At 44.8% G+C, this 23,915-nt stretch overlaps 1 protein-coding gene across 1 annotated transcript in view; it reads left to right on the top strand.

Moving 5' to 3' along the window:
* Positions 1-23,915, top strand: part of URB1 (URB1 ribosome biogenesis factor) — a 703,763-nt gene that overhangs the window by 320,784 nt on the left and 359,064 nt on the right. The gene's annotated exons all lie outside the window — the stretch shown is intronic.

Raw genomic sequence — 23,915 nt, forward strand, 5'->3', positions numbered from 1 at the left:
ACTATGTTGTATTAAAATGAAACGGTGAGAAAAACCTAACCTGATGAGTGGGAATAAAACTCAAGTAGGGTTCCATGTAATATGTAGTTGATAACGGTGATGATCCCTCACCATCTTCTTCGTAAATTTGGACTGTTCTCTTTCACTATTGTTTTGAGTTAAAAGGGGATCCATTTTGTGTAACTCTATCAAAGTTTTCAGTACAGGGCTTGGCAGAAAAGTAAAAACTACATTTAACCCCAAACCAATCTCGATGTACATTGTAAATTAACAGCAAGAGCAGTTCAGTGCTAGGGTTCAGTCGAGAATTAACAGACCCCCGAGTGGGCAGAACCGTAACAGTGAAGGCTCAGAAGACCAAACCTGCGGCCGCTCCCGCCATTCCTCACTTCCCTACAACTAGTGAAGTGAAAAAAGACCAGAAACAACCTAAATTCAGCACCCAGTGGTGAAGCTGGGCACAGTGAGGCATTCATTTTCAGAGAAAGATATTCTTAACACTCTTTCATAGATGTATTAATGAGCTTCAGTTTACCTAATGTGGTGCGTTGCTCTTTGACATATAGCAACAAGGGAAACAACAGTACATCATTGTTCTTCAAAAAATCAGAAATTACAAAGCTATTAAAACTGGTCTTCTGTTTTGACCAGAAAGCCAAAGCATCCATGAATGTAGCTTTACGTAGTTCTGTAAAATAAGATACCCCAAGTTTAGAAAGGTAAATAGATTTTGAGTAACTAGTTGGAGCCACCAGTAACCTTTTTAAGAAAGCATTTCCAGATTTCTGTATAGAGATGACATTATTAATTCCTCAGATGCCTGCTCCATAAGTTGCCACTGAAATACACCTTGCTTTATTGATGCTAAGCACGTTCTCTAATGACTTGGTCACTAACTTGAAGGAAAACCAAAAAAGGCTTCATTGGACTGCTCAGACCACAACCTTCTTACCGTCTAAAGATGTTTCCAATTACAATCTGCATCAAAGGGAAACCTGTCCTATTGATGATGAAGTGAAACCTATGTTTCAAGGTTCCTTTGGAATGTTAGGAACTGAATTCCCGGTCAGTTGATTTGAAGGCTGGCTGGAGAATGTCATTTAATGGCTGGCCAATTAATGATAACTCTCAATATACTCTGAGATTGGTTTCTTTATTTACAACAGTTGTGGCGATGATTTAACGGCCTACAGGGTATCAGCCTGCCTGGTGACAACGATCATGAGGGTGACTCAAACTGGCTTTACCCAGCGCTCAAGGAAAAGACTCCATGGCGTTAACGGGTTGGTTACAACCCTTCAGAGGTACTAATTCGAATTGTAAAAAAAAAAAGAAACAAAAGTGTGTGCGCTACCGGTGTAAGAAGTTCGAGCCATCGGTGGAGCACAGCGACTCGTATGGTGGCTGCGTGTGTTGGCTTTATCAAGCCTCGGTGGGGAAAGAAAGTTGCTGCGAGCATCGGGAGCAAGGGGCAGCTGGTGGGAGTGATAAGTCAGTGATTTTGTGAGCATGTACCATTTGGCAGTTGTCCAGCACGTTAGCCATTTGTTAGCGGCTATCAGCACAAGCTCAGTGCGAGCTCCCCAGCATGAAACTCAGCTCAGCGATAGCTCCAGCGCATGTCTCCCGGCATGTTGTACAGCCCTATTGGGTGCATTCTTCTGCATGTCAGCACAGTGATGTGCACACCTTGCCCTCTTAAAGGAGCAATGTGCATTTTCTGCATTGTTTTACGGCTCAGGCAGGCAGGGGGCAGTGACTTGCACACCAGATAAATCATAAAAGTAAATTTCAGGAAAATATGGTGACATGCACACCCCAGACATTGTGATTCTCACAGTGGATTTGATTTCTACGTGAAATTTCTATGTGAAAGTGGAATGCACACACCCCAGGCCTCGTGCTTTTCACAGTTGATACAATTTCTACAATATTCAGGAGAAAAATATTATAAAAAGCATACTAATACATATGAAATATATATATTTTGCGAGGTTGCGGATACACCTGGCATACATCTCGTGATCTGCACACCATTAGTGACACTGGTTAATTGTTGTGTAATACTTGGCCAACATGGAGCAAGCGGCTAATGCCGCACCACTGCCTTTTTTACAGTATCAAGGGGCACCAGTCATCCAGTGGAAAGACTGGATCAACATGTTTGACAATTTTTGGGGGGGTTTGGAAAATGAAGACTTTATTACTGCAAGTAAGAAGGCATTTCTTTTGAATTCTTTGTGTTCTGAAGTACAAACTATGTTTACATATTTACCAGCAGCACTGAGTAATGGTGCAATAATTGCTGATGTGTATAGGGGGCTAGGATTAGACTGAGTACTAGGTTTGCAAAGGAAACTAATGTGGTGATGGCAAGGTACATGTTTTATACACATCCCCAACGTGTGGGAGTAATGATTGATCGTTTGTGTCAAGAGTTGTCAGTTTGGTGGTATGGGATATGAAATAAGTGATCAACTCTTCGTTCAGTGCAAAAGTAGAAAGATATAAGAGCAGCTGCTAGCAGCCAAAAATCCTACTTTTAAGGATACTATTGATATGGCAAAGGTCGTTGAGAAGTCAGAATTGTATATGCGAGAAATGAGCAAACTCTCATGTACCACTTCAGGCGAAAAAGATGAAGTGAAAGAAATTATGAGAGGTTGACAAGATGAGCAGTAATGTGGGGGCAGTAGGAAAAAAAGCCAAAAAACACAAAGAACCTCTGGTAATACGTTTAACTCTAATAGATGTGGGGGCTGTTTTTCACGGAAGTGAAGTCAAGTTATTATAATATTTTAAAGATGAGTCTTAAGTCTTTAAAGGAGATTTCCAAGGTAAGTTTATTCCTCATAAAGAATCTCATCCAAACAGGACATCAGCTAGCAGTAACTGAACATATCACATTCTATATATTGTATTCTAGAATATACATCTCCTCCAACCATAGAGATGTGTTGGGCTAAACACAACTCAACCATAGATGCATTAATGACAAGAAAGGCAGAATATCACACATCTCCCTTCCTTATCTAACATGGCAGAACTAAAACTTAACATTACTATACCATTTACACATAATCTTTAAGATAAAAAGGACTCTTAACAATTCTTGAAGATTTCCGAAGAGCACTGTTATGTTCACACAAACGTGAATCTTGTTTCATTGCGCGTGAACCTTGTACCTCTACACGTGAATCTCGTTCCTCATCCAGCTTGCTTTTTTTCTTGACAACAAAAACTCTATTGAGATTCCACACATGATGATCCTGAGTTTTAATTGCATTCGAGAAAACCTTAATGACAACCATGGGATCCATATACTTGGGTTCTCCACCTTTAACCATACCAGGACGTTTAATGGCTACCAAATCACCAATATCAATCTTTGTTGATTTAACAGCATTCCTTCTGTCAAAATCAATTTTCCTTCGTACAGCTTACTTTCTCATCTTATCCATGACATCATTATGATCAAACAACCCTTCTTTACCTTTAGATTGAGCATACTCATTTACCCAAAAAGGTTCTAGTAAAGTGTTAGGAACTCTTCCTATAAATAAAACAAAAGGCATCTTCCTAGTTGTTGAATGTGGGGTAATTCTGTATTGCTCTACCTTTCTAATGATTTCATTTTTCCAATCCATACCACGTGATTTTGACAAACTTCTAACTTCTTTGATCACTCTGTTAAATCTCTCCACCATTCCGTTTCCCTCGGGATGATAAAGAGAGCATTTTTTATGTACGATATCACACGCACCCAAAAATGCTTCCATCTCTTTCGAAATTAATTGCACCCCATTGTCCATTAATAAAGTTTTTGGCATACCCTCTCTAGCAAATAATGATTTAATACAAGTGATTATACACTTAGAGTCAATGTTATTTAAAAAAAAAATACCTCTGGCCATCTAGAAAACATGTCGATGACCACTAAAATATAAACTTGCGATTCCTTCCAATGCAAAGGACCAACTAAATCCAAAGCAACATCAACCCACGGACCTTTTGGCAAACTTCTTACAATCATAGGTTGAATTCTTCTACTTTTGGATTTATCGCTCATATAACACGCATCACAGTCACGTATGATCCTCTCTATCATTTTATCCATGCCTGGCCAACAATAAGAAGAACGCACTCTCTCCTTGGTTTTAGTGATCCCAGGATGACTTAGATGAGCTAAACGCACTATTTCTTCTCTTAAACTAGAAGGAGGTACCAACTTTGTTCCCCTACACCAAATATTTTCTTCCACACTCAACTCATCCCTCACACACCAAAATGGCTTAGTGTCAACTGAACCCTTATCTACATCACTCCATCTTCTTTTCATTAACTCCATCACTTCTTTGATGACCACATCCAGTTCAACCTGTTCAATCAATTTATCCTTAGAGACACATTCAATATCAATCGTACAAACACTTTCAAACTCTTCCTCAATCACATCCTCCATTTTACCATCCAAAGGTACCAATCTAGACAGTGTCAGCAATCCTGTTATTTATTCCAGGAATATACCTTACATTAAAAGAGAAATCTTGTAATCCAATAATCCTCCTAGAAATGCGTCCAGATATCTGATCCAACCCCCTTTTTTTAAAAAATATTTCAACCAAAGGTTTATGATCAGATCTTACTTCAAATTCAAAACCCCATAAGAATTTATTTAATTTCTTTATGGCCCAATAAATGGCCAATGACTCACGCTCTACTACCGAATATCTACATTCAGCATGACTTAAACTCCTAGAGAGAAACATAATCGTACTCTCTCCAACTGGACCAACTTGTTGTAAGACAGCACCTAATCCTTTTTCACTAGCATCTGTTGTTAATACAGATCTTCTTTTGGGATCAAAACTTTCAAGAAAAGGAACACTACTTAATTTGTCTTTAATCTCATCAAATTCTGACTGACACTTTGCAGTCCATACAAATTGCTTACCTTTCCTTAATAACGATGTCAAATTAAAGATCATATCTGAAAATCCCTTGACAAACTTGGCATAATATTCTATCATGCCCAAAAAACTCATCAACTCTTCCTTTGAAGAGAGAGAAGATAAATCCCTGATAACCTCAATCATATTTGTCTTAGGTCTGACTCCCTGAGCAGAAACATTGTGACCTAAATAGTCTAACGAATCCAAACCAAACTTGCATTTTTATATTTTGATGGTCAAATTACAATCACGTAATTTACTTAACACAGATCTAAGACTCTCATTATGTTGAGACACATCATCTCAAAATACGAGTATATCATCCTGATAGATACACACGCCTCTAACACATATATTGGATTTGAAATCCATTTGGGTTTCCCCGCTCAGGTTTGTATCCTGCCGACTACGCCAGCATAATATTTTAAAGATCAGTCTTCAGTCTTTAAAGGAGATTTCCAAGGTAAGTTTATTCCTCATAAAGAATCTCATCCAAACAGGACATCAGCTAGCAGTAACTGAACATATCACATTCTATATCTTGTATTCTAGAATATACATCTCCTCCAACCATAGAGATGTGTTGGGCTAAACACAACTCAACCATAGATGCATTCATGACAAGAAAGGCAGGATATCACAGTTATGTTATGCCATCCGCAAAGAGCGCTGAAATTGTGTGCGCAAGGGACATTTTGCATGCATGTGCAAAGATTGGCCTAAATCAAAGGTGGCAGTAATAAGCAATGAGAGACGTAAGTTTGTTTGTGACCTCTTTTTGAGTTTAGGGGATGATGGGTGCTCTTTGAGGAGAAACACTAGACGTAAAGCGTGATTTGGCATAGAAAAATCTAAAATGTATCTTACGGTTAACAGGTTCAAGATACACCATTTTTCACCAGGGAATTTTCTATAAAGCATGGTCACATATTATTTTGCTGTCCAAAGATATTTGTTCAGGGGGTATCAGGAAGAAGAAATTTACATATTGGGGTATTTTACTTTGTCTATAGAGTTCCAGACACTGGAAACACAAGGTAAAATATATGTAGCTGATAATTGACCACCTATTCTAGGGTGGATGCATCAATACGATCTTAATAATATTGTGAATGTGAGGGCTTCAAAACAAGTCCCGATAGTGGAGGAAAAGAATGTTGAAGACATTTTGAATGAGGTGAAAAAAGTCTTTTGTTAAGATTTGGGGTACGTGCACAAGATCTGAGTGCAGTGTCAATAATCACAGAGTTAGGAAGGTCCCTATAGGAAGTCAAGTCTAATGCTTTGTGAAATGGTAATTGAACCTGTGTTTGCTTCCAACTGGATTTCACCAGTAGTTAGTGTTATACATGTCCACGACCACTTTGCATCCTGTGCTCGTGGAGGTCACGCTCTATTCACAACAATCCCATCCTCGTCGCCAATGTGGGAAAAAGTCAATCACATCCATTCAATGATGAGAGAGGCGTTAAATGTAGAAAACTGTTTAATCCGTCTTCACAAGTCTGTAAGCAGAAAGATTATGCCATAACAAACAACATCCCTAACCGCCCCCCCCCGAACACTCTACATTAGAAAAACAACACCAAGAGTGGGGCCTCGCTCCTGTGCTCGTGGAGGTCACGCTCTATTCACAACAATGTCATTCTTGGGTTCGTGCGGGCCTCGCTCCACTCTGGGTGTTGTTTTTCTAATGTTGAGCAACCCAACCAAGCCTTGAGGAATTTGCTTAGGAAAGTGTTGGATGTTGGTCTTACCCTGCGCAATGAGAAGTTTGAGTATCGAGGACTAAAACCAAAAAGATATCTTTGAGAAGCTATACAGATGGCTTTACCACGTAAAGACAAAGATGAGTTAAGGTAGTTTATGGGATTGATAGAGTACTATGGCAAATTTGTTGATAACTTTGCAACTAAAATTGAAGAGCTAAAATCTTGTTGAGAAAGGGGTGTACCTTTAGGTGGGGTGAGGACTAACAAACTTGATTGATAAAATAAAACAGGTGTGTGTTGCAGGAATTTTGGTACCTTTTTATACATTGTTTACTACCATTCTTACTGTTGATGTTAGTGCATCAGGAGTGGCTGCTGTTCTATACCAACTCCATAAAGGAGTAGAAAAAACGGTGGCCTTTGCGTTGCACCCAATGACTGACACTGAGAAAAAATAATCGGTCATTGTGCGTGAGGCATTGGTGGTGGCTTGGTCTGCGGGATATTTGTGGACATACCTATGGGGTGTAAGTTTTAAAAAGATGACAGACCATAAGCCGCTGATATAGGTTGGCAATATTAGCGACTCGCTTGAAAAATTTCATGCATTCTATTGCGCACATTCCATGGTGGCACAATCCTCAAGATGATGCTCTTTCACGATTGTCTGTTAATTGGAAGCTTGTGGGTGGGGAGGCTGCCATCGATAGAGAATAAGAGTGTCCCTTGACATGGTTGGAAGGTGTAGCACATTGTGGAGTAGATGTTTTTACGACAGAAGAGTGGGTGCAAGTAATGGCTAAGGATAATATTTTGCAGGACATGTGGAACATAGTGGTCAGTGGTGGAAGGAGAGTGAGCACAGTTGTTCTTTCTGTGAGACCATTTATCAAAAACCTGGATGAATTATCTGTCCGTGAAAAGAGTGTTTTGATGAGGGGGGACAGGTTTGTACCACCTGGAAATCTAAGCAGTTGGCACATGAGTCTCTTGGGTCAAACCATGACCCAAAGGAAAGCGAAGGAAACTGTCTCAGGTGGCCTGTGATTGGCGTACAAAGTGCTCAATGGGTAGAAAGGATTGTAAGGGAAGTGAACAAAGGCTCAAGGTTGGTGCACAGTCTGAGATGATATACGTTCAACAGCCTAATGAGGTGTGGCATCCTGTGTGTATGGACTTTATTGGACCGTTGGCTGGAGTTGGTCAAGATTTGAGGTTTGCCTTAGTTTTGGTGGACGTTTATTCTAAGTGGTTGGTGGTCATTTTCATTAAGGATGTGTCTACTAGGAGTCCCATTAAAAACTTGTGGGAAATTTTTAGGAGGGAGGTTTTCCTTAAACTCTGATAACGGAGAATATTTCTCAATTAACTTCTTGTGAAATGAAGGAATTTTTAGTGATGCATGGTATTAAACATCATCGCACTGCTTTTTATAACCCTTAAGGAAATGGCATTACGGAACGGATGAATCGCATGGTCAAGGGTACTATTCATTTAGCTGTGCAAAGTGGATCTGATGTCAGTGAGGCAGTTCGGGAAGCTGTATGGGCGAATCACAACACTATAAATAAAGCACTTGACCGATCTCCTTTTGAATTCATGCGAGGTTGCAAAGCCAGGACTGCTTTGGTTGAAAGATAGTGATGAACCTTATATTGCTTAGCAAGGCTGTAAAGATTAAAATATTGAGGTTGGTGATTGGGTCAAAGTGAAAGATGGTTGTGTAGGAAGGGGACCTTTTAAGTTTAGAGGTCCGTTCAAAGTCAAGCAAGTGTATGAGTGTATATGGTTTTGGAGAATAGAAATAAGTGAAACAGACGCAGAGTCGCTTTGTATCAGCAGGGGAGGCAAGTGTGAAAAACAGTAGTGGAGAGTAGTGAGGAATGTAGTGGATGTATGCTTGCTGGAGATGATGTGTCTAGTTCCATGGACAAATGAAGTCAGGGGGTAGGGGTTCTGGGATGCCAGAGTGTGTGAAAAGTTGGTGGTGAAAGAGCAATGGAAGGTGAGAGAAGAGAAGGTCGTGTAGGGAGAGAGCAAAGACCTTCTACTTATCCGCAGGACTATGTGAGAGAATCAGCCTGAAGATTGCTATTATTAGCATTATTATTATTATTGTAGTCTTTATCGGATGTCTGTTGACATTTAATTTTTTTGAGCAGCATGTGTTTCATGAAGTAAATGATTGGTTTGTTAAATCCATTTGTATTTTGTTATGTACTGTATTATTTATTTATATGAGGGTGTCAATTAGATTGTTATGGTATTTTTGTTTTTATTGTGTTATAATGAGGATGTAGTGGAACCTGTGTTCCAAGGTTCCTTTGTGGAGTGTTAGGAATTGAATTCCTGTTCAACTGATGTGAAGGCTGACCAGGGAATGTCATGTCGTGGCAGGCTGATTAAAGGTATCTCTAAATACACTGTGAGAAGGATGTCTTAAATTACAACAAAACCCCATGTATGTATTGTATTGTAATTGCATTTATATAGCGCTTACTACCCCTGACGAGGTGCCAAAACGCTTTTTCCAGGAGTAGCACTCTACTCTGGAACACATTAAAGGATTAGTGTTGAATTAGTATAGTAAAATATGAAAGTAATTTGATTGGTGGATGTTCGTTATTTGGATTGAGAAGAGTAGCAGAAGGATATAAGATATATATATATATTATTTTTTTCTTTACCCCTAATGGGGTGATGAAGTGCTTTTTCAGCTAATAGCACGCTACGCCAGAACCCATAAAGGATTAGTGGTGAATTAGTATAGTGAAATATGAAAGTTATTTCAGTGGTGGATATTAGTCAGTCTTTGGACTGAGGAGGATCGCGGAGGGATAGAAGATGGAAAAGATTTGCATTTATATAGCGCTTGCTACCCCTAATTTGGTGTTGAAGTGTTTTTTTTCGGTGAGTAGCATGCTAATCTAGAACCCATAAAGGATTAGTATAATGAAATATGGAATTTGAGAAGTGGACATGTTAGTCTGTTATTGCGATTGAAAAGGATAGTGGAGGGATAGAAGAGTGAAGAATTTAGACTTTTTTTGGGATGTTATAGCAGTAGTGGGAGGCTTGGGATGAGTAAAAAGGGCTGTGGAGGGGAAGAGTTGATAAAGACTTGGTTTGGGGGATCAGTATAGTAAAAGAGGTGTCAGGTGGTGCAAGGAGGGGTAGAGATGGGGAGAGTGTATAACGGGCTATTTTGGTGATCATAGTAGTGGTATGGGGTTTGGGATGAATGAGAGAGTGGAGGTAATGGATATATTGATAGAGGTATAGGGTGAAAACTAGGGTAGTGCATTGGATATGCTGAATTAGAAGAAAGTAATAAATATATAGATCCATAAGTACATGGAAAGTTTATAGATGCATAAAGGAAGGAAGTATATGTAGATAAAAGATATTGATAGAGATATAGGGTGAGAAATAGCGCAGTGCATATAATATGCTTTAAAAAAAAAATACTTAAATATATTTTGGAAAAGAAAGTAATAAATATATAGATCCAAGTACATGGAATGTATATAGATGCATAAAGGAAGAAAGTATAAGTAGATTAAAGATGCATTTGATAAACTCTGGTTTTCAGGTGTTTTACTTAAAAATTGTAGGTGTGACTATACAAACAAGCCTAACCCCTTTGATCATGTGCGTTTTCAACTATATCTTCTTAGTCCCACAAGTCATGATAAATGATTTATAAAGCTTTATGGTTAGATCCAGCCTGTCTATGAACGAGATGAATCTAATAGCTTCTGCAAACCATTAGCAGTTCTCACCATTAGCACACAATCCTATAAATAAAGCAGACCCGGAATTGATCTACTCCCTAATTTCTGTGTGTCTGCCTCAATTTCCACGAGTGAACTCTCCAGATCATTGATATTCAAAGTAAAGAGGAAAGGATCCAGGACACAACTTTGCCTGACCCCTCTCCCAATGTTAATTGGTTTCAAGCACTTGCCAATCAGACTGTATCTTATTTTTGCAGTGACTTTGTAGTGCGCAGTCTCAAAAAATGCACAGATGGCTTTTCCACCTCCTTGGAGATCATCATCTCCTGTAAGCTTGGCCAATTAACGTGGTCAAAGGCCGTAGGTAGGGCCATAAAGGCCAGATGGGTGCAACCCTTATTCACCCTGGTGTCGTCATTAATGATAAGGTAAAGGTTTAAACATTGTTCTGTGGTGCCAAGTGCTTAACGGAACCCAAACTGGACTTTGGAAAGGATGACATTTTTCTTGGCCAATAGTTCCAACCCATCTAAAAAAATCTTTTCCCAGGATTTTTGCTGCGGAGTCTTATCAGAGATATGAAGCGATAACACCCAGGGTTTGTCCTATCCCCTTTTCAAAGACAGAGACGATTACCTATTGGGACCATAATTTTGCTTGACCTAGTTGAGCTGCGCTCCTCAGGACATCAACTAGCAAAACAGCCTATACGTCTGTGTTTTCATGAAAAATATCCTTTTGGACCCCATCCGGTCCAGGGAGACTTGTTTTGTAGACTGGTTTTAATGGCTGTGATCACCTCTGCCACATCAAATGTTAGAGTGGTTGTTTCCCCTTCTTCACCCCATTTCAACATCACATAGGAGTACCCACCCAAAATGGTGTGTCATGAACCTTGGTAAAATGTGCTACCAGCTTCTCAGCAGAAATAAGGGTATCCATAATAGCATTATGAGTATCTCTAAAATAGGGTGAATCCACTTTTTCCCCAAAAAGAACACACATCATTCCTTTAGGAGGCTAGCCTTCGTGTCTCCTATGCTTCCAGTCTTATGCAGTACATCCTCTCCAAAATTGCCTGCTTGAATAAAGATCTACACAACTTGATTTCTCCAGAGTCACTAGGAATCTTCTTAAGGGCAGTCCTAGTACATCGATGCACCCGAGAGCAGGTTCCCTCAAAGCATTTTTCCTGCCAGAGGTGCTTATATTTATACTCACTCTTTTTGGCAAAGGGTGCTCAATCAATCAATTAATCATGGCATTTGTAAAGTGCACTACATACCTGCGAGGGTCTCAAGGCGCTAGGGGGGGGGGCTGCTACTGTTCGAAGGGCCAGGTCTTGAGGAGTCTTTTGAAGGTCAGAAGGTCTTCGGTCTGCCGCAGGCGAATGGGGAGGGTGTTCCAAGTCTTGGCGGCGAGGTGGGAGAATGATCTGCCACACTTTGGATGCGGGGGACGGTGGCGAGGGCGCGGTCTGCAGAGCGGAGCTGGTGGGTGGAGGTGTAGAGGCTAAGCCGGCTGTTGAGGTACATTGGTCTGGTTTTGTGGAATGCCTTGTGTGCGTGGGTGAGGAGTTTGAAAGTTATCCTCTTGTTGGCAGGGAGCTAGAGCAGGTTTCTCAGGTGGGGTGGCAGACCGTGTCGAAAGCGTTGGAGCTGGGGTTGGAGAGTTCCTTCACGATGTTGAAGAGCTCTTTGCTGTTGTGTGCGTTGTTGTCTAGGCGGTCTTTGAAGGAGGTCTTTTTGGCGGATCTGATGAGGCTGTGGTGTCTGCGGGTGGCGTTCTTGTGGGCTGTGGAGCTTTCCAGTGTTCGTTCACGGATCCAGTTTTTTAAAGGTTTTCGGCAGGTTCGCTTGGAGGCCTGGAGGTCTTCGGTGAACCAGCTGGCTTTCTTGCTAGTGTGGGTGTGGGAGGGCTTCTTCAGCGGGGCGATGGGTGTTGGCGCAGTCGTTAATCCACTGTTTGAGGTTGCGAGCGGCAGTGTCTGGGTCGGTCGGATCTGCGGGTGGGCTTCAGGCGAGGGTGGTGGACAGCTGGTCTTTAGTGATCTTGCTCCACCAGCGGCGCGGCATCTGTTGGGTGTAGTGGTGCGTGGTGGGTTTCCGGAAAGTGAAGTGGATGCAGCAGTGATCGGTCCAGTGGAGCACGGTGGTGTGGTTGAAGGAGACGTGGGTGCTTGCGGAGAAGATGGGGTCAAGCGTGTGGCCGGCGGAGTGGGTGGGTGTAGTGACGAGTTGTCTGAGTCCGAGGTTGTTGATCAAGGGTGCTAAATGAATTGAGTAATACAGCAGGATCAGACATGTCTGGAATTCCTCAAATGTTCAACTGCAAGAGCAAAGGCAAAAGCTGAGCAGGATCAACCTCACCCCATTGAACTAATATACTTTTGATTTTGGGTGTGTCCAAATGTGCAAGCATGTGAATACTTTGGGCTAGTCCACTGCTAGAGTACAAAGTAAATACCAGTGGGTTGTGTTCTCTAATACAGTTATGAACAATGGAAAAATTTAAACACTTTGACTATATCATTATGTTAAACAATGTAGGTTCAATCATGCTTCCCGAACCACACTCTGCAAAAGTCCTTTGTGAAGGCGAGAATCAAAGTAACCATGTCAAACTTTAAGTTATATTTCAACATTACACTATTCAGTACGCTTTCACTTGGGTGGTGTTCAAAGCGCAAATGGTACACTGCATCATTGCTCAAGTTATCACACACTGCATTATTAGAAACTGTCCTGAGACTAACATCAAAATAACCCACCCAGATAAATAAACAAATCCTCTTTAGCAGCGGATATTTTTCTTAGTACCATTGCAATATATTTCGCAATATACAAATTATGATGATTAAAGTTAAAATACAAACTCAGAAGAGACAATTAGTTATGGATTCCTCACCTTGGAATTACCCACAGGCGTTAGACTGGATCCGGAGACTTTTTTTCGTCAGCAGTACCCCTGCGCATTGAAAGGTGGCGTCTGTCGGCTCCAAGTTCGTCGTTGGCCTCGTGTTTGCCAGGATGACATCGCAGTAGCTACTTAGACGCCGCCCTCCTGCGCTAACGTCACATTCTTTCTTTTTCCGCGCCAGCCAGCGCAGATCCGGAGAGAGCGTTACTTCCAGTCACTTTTTGACTTACTTTTTTGCGTCTTTTGTCAACACTGATTTTTGAGTCTTCGACTCCTGGTGCATGCAGAGATGTCCAGTGATCCTCGGCCCAGCTTCAAGGCTTGCGACACCTGTCGCAACTGATGTTCGTTACAAAACTGGACCGCATGTGCCTGTGGTGCCTGGAGCGCGACCATGATCCCAAGTCGTGCTCTGACTGCCGGGCATTGAATCCCAAGTCTTTGCGGGAGCGGTCCCGATAGTTTCCCGAGTTCCGGCAGTCAGTACTGCGCCGCTCAAGGTCCCGGTCGCTTGGGAGGTCGAGGGACCGGTTGCGGAGTCACCACCACTCGTCATCGAACTACTCTGGAAAGTCGAGGCAAAAGAAGAAGTTGAAGAAGCATCGTTGTTCTTTGACTTCTCCCCGTCCGTCGGCTGACAGGACGAGGGATGCAGACGGTGCCCGTCCCGTGGCTCAACGTGCGGAGCCTGAAGGGTCAACTCCCTGGTTTCCCTCCCTTTCCGGGACCCGAAGTGACCCCCTGCCCAGCTTGGGAGTTTTTATGAAGCGATGCATGCCATCTTTGGGCAGCCCGATTCCGCCGGCACGCCTTGGGGCCCCGCGGAATCGGCTGGGGGCCCTGGGCCATCAATCCGCCACCGCAGGGTCTCCTTGTATGAAGGTCTGGATCCGGATCAGCGCTGGTCGACCTTATAACACCTCCCGTGACACCGATTCCCCCGGCACCACTTCTGCTTCTGACGCTGGTTGGATCCCCAGCCGGCATCGACCCCAGCCTCCACCCTGACTTAGACACGGAGTCGGACTGACGCCGACCGGCGCTGGATCCGACGCCGAGCTGTACTTTTGTACCTCTGTTCGACCCTGGTGTTTCCTACAGGCCAGAATGGCAACCAGAGGAGGATGAGGAAAACTGGGAGGGGTCTATAGACCCTTTGGCAGACCAGTTTGTTGAACTGGACTGGAGAGAGGAGTTGGGGGACACCAGCGGTCTGGATACCCCCCAGACCATGAGATGCTGTCTCCTCCTACCGTGGCTACGGAGGAGGGTGCTTCATATTGCGTAGAGTGGCCGAGGCCCTCAACCTCGAGCTACCTACGGTGGCGGTCAGGACAAATTTCCTGACTGAGGTGCTTCAACGGGCAGCAGCCTCTTTGGAGCCCCTGCTGCCTTTCACTGAACCCCTTTTGGGCACCCAGTCCATGCCTAACACAGGGGCTCCTGTGGATAGGATGACTGCCCGACGCCACCGCCCGGCTCCGGGCAACCCGTCTTTCCTCTCCCAATACTCCACCCCTAAGAGCTTGGTGGTCCAAGCCTCTACATCCAAGTGTGCATTCCCTGATGCACCACCTGATAGGGAATCCAAAAAGCTGGACCATCTTGGCAAGAAGATGTTTTCTTCCTCCAGCTTGGGACTGCGGTCGGTGAGCATGTCTGTTGGGCCGTTACACCCACTCTGTGTGGGATACACTGCCCGGAGGAGGCCTGGGCTGTGCTCTCCTGTGCAGTCGCCGAAGGGAGAGACACAGCCAACTTCACCATAAGATGTGGACTGGACACCGCCGACTTGCTAGGCAGGACCATTTCAACATCGGTAACCCTTCGACGCTATGCCTTGCTTAGGTCGTGTGGTTTTTCCGGGGATGTCCAAGCTACCTTGCTGGACATGCCTTTTGATGGGCATCGCCTGTTCGGCGACATAGCAAGCAACACGCCAGAGCGCTTCCAGGACTCTCGGGCTACGGTCAAGTCCTTGGGCCGCTCCACCCACCCTGCGCAGTCTGCTTTTCGCCCCTTTTGTGGCTACGGAAGGGGTGTCCCGCCATGTACCACCCGGGCCACAGGCTGGCGCAAGCTGTCCAGCTTCTACGCGGCCGGGGACGTCGGACCCACCGTCATGGGTCTGGGGGCCAGCGAGCGGGTCAGTCCACCAGCACCCCTTCTGCAGCATCCTCCAAAACCTCCTAGTCCGACCTTTCAGGACAACGAATTGCCAGTTGGCAGCAGGATTCGCCATCACCTCTCCCACTGGCGCACCATCACGTCGGACAGGTGGGTTTTGCATGTAGTCTGCAGGGGCTACTCCCTCCCTTTCAAGGCTACCCCTCCAACCATGCCACCTCAATTCCATTGCAAGTTGGAGAATCATTTGGCCCGTCTCCAACAGGAAGTTACGGTTCTCATGGCCAAGGGAGCTATCGAGCGAGTTCCTGCTCCAGAAGTAAGTCGTAGTGGCTATTCCCACTACTTTCTGGTGCCCAAGAAGGTCAAAGGCCAGCGTCCTATCTTGGACCTCAGGAACGTCAACCCCTTCCTCTGGAAGGAGAAGTTAAAAATGTTGACACTAGCTCAGGTAATCTCTGCCCTGGAGACTGGATGGAAGCTTTGGACTTGCAGGACGCTTACTTTGACATCCCCGTCCTGCTGGCCCACCGGCGTTACCTGCGGTTCATGGTAGGCCACAAGCACTTTCAGTTTACCGTGCTCCCCTTTGGCTTTACCAGTACACCTTGGGTGTTCACATAAGTGATGGTGGTGGCCGCAGCTCATCCTCGCTGATCAGGGGTTATCCTCCCGAGCAGCGAGTCCGGGATATTCTGGCTATGATTCCGCTCTTTCAGCCTCTATCCCGGGTTTCGGTCAGATTGACCCTGAGGCTACTGGGTCTCATGGCCTCCTGCATCCTGCTTGTAGATCATGCTAGGTGGCATATGCAGGCTCTGCAGTGGGACCTGAAGTTCCAGTGGACACAACATCAGGGGAATCAGTCCGATTGCGTTCAGATCTTGGAGGTCAGTGCACGACAATATCAGTGGTGGCTAATGAACCAGGATTGGGTCAACGGCAGATCCCTCTCCCTTCCCCAACCGGAGTTCACAGTGGTGACGAATGCATCACTTCTGGAGTTGGGCGGCCACATGGGAGAGGCGGAGATCAGAGGCCTCTAGTCTCCGGTGGAGTCCAGGCTCCACATCAACCTTCTGGAGCTCCGGGCGGATTCGTCTTGCGCTGAAAGCATTCCTTCCCTCTGTCTGGCAAAGAGTAGTGTAGGTGTTCACGGACAACACCACTGCCATGTGGTACTGCAACTAACAGGGCGGGGTGGGATCGTGGACCCTATGTCAAGAGGCTCGCCATCTCTGGACATGGCTGGAACATCAGGGCATATCCCTGGTAGTTCAACACCTGGCAGGTTCACTGAACGCCAGGGCGGACGAACTCAGCTGCAGGTACATGATGGATCACGAATGGCATCTTCAATCGGAGGTGGTGCAAGATCTCTTTCAGCAGTGGGAGAGCCTTGGTTCGATCTATTCGCCACCGAAGATAATGCGCAATGTCAGCAATTCTGCACGTTGGAATTTCCAAGGCGGCACCCGCTAGGCAACCCTTTTCGTCGCGAGTGGAGTTGCGGTCATCTATATGCCTTTCCTCCTATACTACTTCTGCCAGAGCGCTGAAGAAGATCCAGCGCGAACGGGCCCAAGTCATTCTTGTGGTTCCAGATTGGACTTTAAGAGTATGGTATCCCGCACTGTTACACATGGCCATCGATCCTCCGATGAAACTGCCTCTTCTGGAGGATCTTCTGTCGCAGCAGCAGGGGACGATCCTCCACCGGAACCAGTCAAGCCTCCACCTCCTTGCGTGGAGATTGAGCGGCGACAGTTGACAGCCTTCGACCTTCCTCCTGAATTCTGTGATGTTATCTTGGCAGCCAGGCGTCCCTCCACTAAGTCCCTCCACTAAGTCCATCTCCACCACGCCCGCAGATAGAACACATTTGTGGCATGGTGGGCAGAAAAGACTGTGCATCCATTTCCTGCCCCTCTTTCTGAGGTTCTCTTGTTCCTCCTTTGTTTGGCCCAGCAGGGTCCTGCTCTGGGCACACTTAAGGGCTATCTCTCAGCCATTTTAGCCTTTCTTAGGCTTCCTGATCAGCCTTCCCTTTTCAAGTCCCCTGTTGTAAATCGCTTTCTTAAAGGCATTACTCATCTTTTTTCTTCTGTTCCCTTTGTAATGCCTTAGTGGGACTTGAACTTGGTTCTTACTTTTCCTATGTGCACTCCCTTTGAGCCGCTACATAACTGTCCTCCTCTTAGACTTCTTACTTTAAAGACTGCCTCTCTGGTTGCCTTCAGTTGTGCTCGAAGGCCCAGGTTCTTTCTTCAAAGCCTCCGTTTCTGGTAGTTCATTCGGACTAGGTTGTCCTTCGAACTTGACTTTCTTTTCTTCCTAAAGTGGTTACTTCTTTCCACATTGGTCAAACCATCACTTTGCCCACCTTCTTTCCACCTCCACATCCTGCTAATGAGGAAGAGAGGCTCCACCGTCTGGATCCCAACCAAACGCTTTCCTTCTATTTGGATCATACCAAGCAGTTCCTGGTGTATGACCAGCTCTTTGTTGGCTACATGGGCGCCAAAAAAGGTTGGGCTGTGCTCAAACAGACCATCTCTAGGTGGGTCGTTTTGTAAATTAAAGCTTGCTACTTTTTGGCAAAAAAGGAACCTCCAGTGGGATTGCGCGCCCATTCCACCAGGACGACGGCAGCTACCACTGCTTTGGGACGGGGAGTCCCCCTCAATGACATCTGCCAGGTAGCTACGTGGGCTTCACTGCACACGTTTACCAAACACTACTACCTGGACAGCCAAGTCCGGAGAGACAGCTTCTCCGGCTGTTCAGTTCTCGAGGACTTTCTGGTGTGACCCTGCTGGGGTATCTATTCAAAGTGAGGAATCCATAACTAATTGTCTCTTTCAGATGAACAAGTTACTTACCTTTGGTAACGATATATCTGTAAGAGACATAGATTAGTTATGGATTCCTCGACGCCCCACCCATCCTCCCTGTACTGCGAACTGACTTCTAGGATCAGGGAATATCTTTCAGGGAATAACAAAGTACGGAGAGGCAAACCAAAAAGAAAATTTAGTAAACAACAATTGCGATTCGACAGAATAAGATCAGGACTCTTCAGTATCTCTGTTGCTTCTTTTTATTTTCAAATTATTGAGGTAAAACAACAACACATGCAGCTAACGCGTTTCACCCTAAATAGGGCTTCATCAGGGCTGCAAAGATTGACATAAAACATCTTACAATAAGACAAAACACAAACAAAACACAGTCTCAGACATAAAACTTTACACAAATTATGTAACTCAGAAATCTGTTATACAAAAGTGGAATAATTAGTATTTTCTATTTTTCTCCGACCACTATCTTTGTCCAACTGGATTCCGTTCAAGTCAAATATCTATATACAGCGCCTACCAAGCCATACTTTCTGACCTGGAAACCCACAAAGGTTTCAGTTCACTTGATCTTGCCCTGACGAAGCTCCCAAGGTTGGGGAGCAAAATGCGTTGGCTTTCTTGTGCACCTTTGAAAAAAAGAAAAAACTAATAAAGAAAAACATATTTTTACACTACTCTCTGCTTTTGGAAATTACTTTGAATTTGGTGCTTCCTCCACGTGTCTTTGCTCAATTACAATGAGGCCATATTATTTTTTAATACAAGTGTAGAGAGACTCCACGTCCATGGTGACTAACCACATTGTATTGTCCCACTGTAAATCAGCAAACCTTTTTAGTATGTCCTTTGCGTCCTGAATATAGGACGGAAGATTGACTACAAGAGGTTTAAGGAAAGTGTCCACAAATTCGGACAGATGCTCTGTCAAAGACCCATTAACCGAGATAATTGGACGGCCAGGTGGAAATGTAGCCAACTTATGTATTTTAGGTAAAATGTATAGGCACGGAAATCTAGGATGGGTGACCTTCAGAAATTGGCTGACTCGATGACTGGCTTTTTGGGGGATGTCCAGCTTCCCTTATTGGCATGCCCTTCGATGGCACCTGTCTCTTCAGAGACTAGGTAGATTCAGCTCTCGAGTGTGTCTAGGACTCTCTGGCTACGGCCAGGTTCTTGGGCCTTGCTGCAATCCCCTTTGTCCCACCTCAATCTGCCTTTCGCGGCTATGAAAAGGGCTTCCAACCATGCCAATTCCCACTCAGCCTCTGTCCTGCGCATGCTTTCCTGCCTCTGCATGGATGAGTGTGGTACACAAAGACATCATGGGTCAGGTGACCAGCTGCCTGATCAGTCTCCCATCCCTCCCTCCCTTCAACTGCAGCAACTTCCAAACACACCTAGTGTGCCCCTTTAGCACCATGGGCACCCAGTTAGTGGCCGGATATGCCATCACTTGCCCCACTGGCATCGCACACTTGGGCTTTGCAGATTGGCCAAAGGGGCTGCTTCCTCCCCTTCTCCCCCTCTCCCTTCCAAAGCTGGAAGTGGTGACCAATTCCTCGCTCCTGGGATGGGTGACTACCTGGAGGAGATTTTATTTTTATTTTATTTATTTTATGTGCTTGTATAGCGCCTGAATAGACCCCCGAAGGGGTATCTCCGCGCTTTTGCTAGCTGAAAGGAACATAAAATTATCCAGGTCATTCCAGAGGTAACTCAGGCAGATGGAAAAATTAGCCGCTGGTGAATAGGTAGGTCTTAAGCGTTTTGCGGAAAGCTAGATGGTTTGAAATACATTTTAATGTAGGGGGAAGTGAATTCCAGAGAGCGGGTCCAGAGTGTGCCAGGGCACGCCCTCCCTGGCGGGACCTTTTTATTTTGGGGACCTGTAGTAGATGGAGATTACTGGACCGTAGAGATCGAACTGGGACATGGGGTTGAAAGGCAGTTGTAAGGTATTTGGGGCCCTTACCTATCAGGCATTTATGAATGGTGCACAAGATTTTAAACTTAGTGCGCTGCCGCACTGGCAACCAGTGGAGTTCCGCCAGTAGAGGTCGGGAGGGGGTCCTAGATGGAGCATTAAGGACTAACCTCGCCGCCGTATTTTGGACTACTTGCAGTTTGTTCATTTGGCCTTCATTTGTAGACAAAAGAAGGCCATTGCAGTAGTCCAATCTACTGATCACTAGTGCCTGGACTAGTGTCTTCCTGTGGTTGTCGGGTAGATAGGGGAACACCCTTTTCAGCAGACCAATAGCCCTAAAGCATGTGCCGGCAACTTGATTGACATGATGTTTAAATGTCAGCGCATGGTCGAATAATACTCCCAAGTTTTTCACCGTCTGCTTTGGAATGGGAACTGGACCCAGTTCTACAGATAGAGATCAGAGGACTCTAGTCTGTCAGAAACCTGGCTCACATCAAACTGTGGAAGCTCTGAGCGATCCAATTGGCATTGAAAGCCTTCCTACCATCCGTCAAAGGGGGGCAGGTGTAGGTGTTCATGGACAACACCACCACCATGTGATACTGCAACAAGCAGGGTGGGGTGGGGTGGGTTGGGGTCTGTGGCCTCTGTGCCAAAAGATCCTGCACCTCTGGACATATTATTATTATTATTATTATCATTATTATTATTATTATTATTATTATTATTATTACATTTTGTAAAGTGCAACAGCTACCTCCAACGGAGGTGTCACGGCGCAGACAGCGAGTTATGTGGGAAAGAGACTGACATGACTGGTCGTACAACATGACGGGATCTGTAAAAACAAGGTCAAACTAACTCCACCATCGACGCATTGCAGGCCACCAGTGGCATCTATGGTACAGGGTTTCTTCCATGAATGGAGAGAGCCTTGACTCATTCTATTCGCTACTGCCAAGAACGTGCAATGTCAGCACTTTTCAACATTGGAATTTCCAAAATGGCTCTCTCAGAAACTCATTCCACATTTATGGAATTTGGGACTCCTGTATGCTTTTCCGTATATACCACCCCTGCATCCTCAAAAAGATATGGACCAACCGGGCCCAAGTCATCCTAGTGACTCCACATTGAGCGTGGAGAGTACGTTATCCAGAACATCTGTCCTCTGATCAGGCTGCCCCTAGGGGAGGATCTCCTGTGGCAGCAGCAGGGTCTAGTCCTGCATCGCTTACGCATGCTTCATTTTCATGCTTGGAGACTGAGTGGCGACCCCCTAGTATCCTCCCAAGGTTATGGATGTTATCCCTCCACGAAATCTGTATACACCTGCCATTGAGACTAGTTTGTGGCTTGGTGTTCAGACAAGCACGTTGACCCACTTCATACCAAACTGTTTGATGTGTTACTGTTAGTGTCATTTTTGTCCCAGCAAAGCCTTGTTCTGTGCATTGTTAAGGGGTATTTACCAACTATATCAGCGTTTCAGTGGTTGCTGGATCGACAATTCCTATTTAATTCACCTGTTGTGACCTGTTTCTTAAAAGCTTTGCTGCACGTTTCTGCCTTCTCCCTTGATTATGCCCCAGTGGGAGTTAAATTTGGTTTTGACCTAACTGATGAGTTCTCTCTTTGAATCCATGCATAAGTGCACTCTCAGGGTTTTTACTCTTAAAACTGCCTTTTTGATGGCTATCTCATCGGTCTGGAGGGGGAGCAAACTTCAAGCTATACTTTCTAGGTGGTGACTCAGTTTCACATCAGTCAAACGATTACCCTTACCAATTTCTTTATTCCCACCTCACCCCTCTAAAGAGGAGAGGCTCCATCGTATGGCTCCAAAGAGGGCCCTTAGTTTTTATAGCGAGTGTACAAAGGAACACTGACTCGAAGATCTGTATTTTGTTGGATTCACTGCAGCAAAGTTTGGTAAGGCTGTGCAAAAAAGGACCATGTGTCAATGGATTGTCCTGTGCTTTAAAATCGGCTATATATTGGCGAAGACGTAGCGTCCAGAATGCTTGACGGCTCCCACCAACAGAGCCAAGGCTGCGACTACTGCGTGGGCATATGGCATGCGTGCACTTGACCTCTGTCAGACAGCTAAATGGGCTTCACACCAGAAGTTCACGAAGCACTACTGTATAGACAGTCAGGTTAGTTCATAGTGGCATTTTGACCGACCGGTCCTGCAGGCCTTTCTGGTTTGTCAGTTCGCAGGCCCACCTCCGGCGAGGTTATTGCTGTGGTATCTATTCTAACGTAAGGAATCTGCAGTTAGGGGTCTCTTCCAGAAGAACAATTTCTATAACTTTTGGTAACGCCTTTCTGGTAGAGACTCTGTCCAGCTGCAGATTCCTTACCGACCCTCCCTTCCTCTACGCGAACTGCAATGCTTCATATGGATGGTCCTTCATGTCAGCACCCCGGCCACAACTATTCTGCTGTGGCTTTGTGCCTGTGAGCACGTAATGTATCAAGAAAGAAACTGATGTCAGCACACTGGGGTGGTGCCTATATAGGCACCCCTCATGTCACAGCTTCCATGGATGATATTAATGCAGAGTCGTTAGCGCACATAGGTACAGGTCAAGATTTTCCAGATTCAGTCAGGCACCTGTTAAATATTTTATGATAAGGAGTCTGCGGTTACATAGTCTTGACCATAAAAGGCGTTACCAAAGGTAAGTTCATATGGTGCAATGTCCTGTGGGTTTCTTTGTTTTGGGAAACCAAACAGACAGTAATCATCCATCAGATCATGATACAAGGGTAATGGGAATCTAAACTAGAAAGAAGCAAGCAGGATACAAGTGCAATGGGGATCCAAACTAGAAAGAATCACATTTTCATCTTTTTTTCCAGGCTAGTAAATCTATTTACATCACCCTAAAAATTCAAGGGGATGCCATTCTGGGAAAAGGAGCCTGGAGTGCATATAGTTCTGATGCTTTTTTCTAACTGCAGATTCCTCACCTTAAGAATATTCCCCAGACTGTATTTGGAAACTTTTCATTGCAGGAGTCCAGCCCCCAAATAAGGTATGTAGTGTGACTCCACTTGGGCTTTGTTTGGGCACCCACTGTCCAAGCCCCACCGGAAGCCTTGTAGCAGAGCCGCATGTATGTGCCAGCCCAGCGCACCAACACCAGTTTCTTGCTTGACTCTTTTCACACTTGTGGACGCTGAGCATAAATCAAATGTTAATACCAGGGTTCAGATCTCTAAAAAGAAGCCACTCTGCAGTTCTGGTAGGTGGTAGGGTAGTGAGGAGTCTACCGTTAGATAAAATATCCACCAGGAGTGCTACAGAAGGTAAGTAACTTGTTCTACTGATGGATACTTCTAACCACAGATTTGTAACCTTTAAAATGGACACTGTGGATTAGACTCCGACCAAATAAAGCTTGCAAGACTGAGCGTGCAAACTGTACTTTGTACCGAACCTTGCTGTCAACACCGTAATTCTTGGACATTTGCACCAACGCCTATGTGCCCAAAGCATTGTTAGTGACCTTTCCATAGGCTTCTTTTTGGCAAGAGCATAGCAGATCTGAATGCAGTGAATTATCCACCGTGAGATAGTCCTCTTTTGCACAGCCTTCCCTTTCTTTGTCCTGGAGAACCCCACAAAAAGCTGATAATGCACCCAATGGTCTTTGGTACGATTG

This window comes from Lissotriton helveticus, chromosome 8, assembly GCF_964261635.1.
Source record: "Lissotriton helveticus chromosome 8, aLisHel1.1, whole genome shotgun sequence".
Classification (NCBI taxonomy): domain Eukaryota; kingdom Metazoa; phylum Chordata; class Amphibia; order Caudata; family Salamandridae; genus Lissotriton; species Lissotriton helveticus.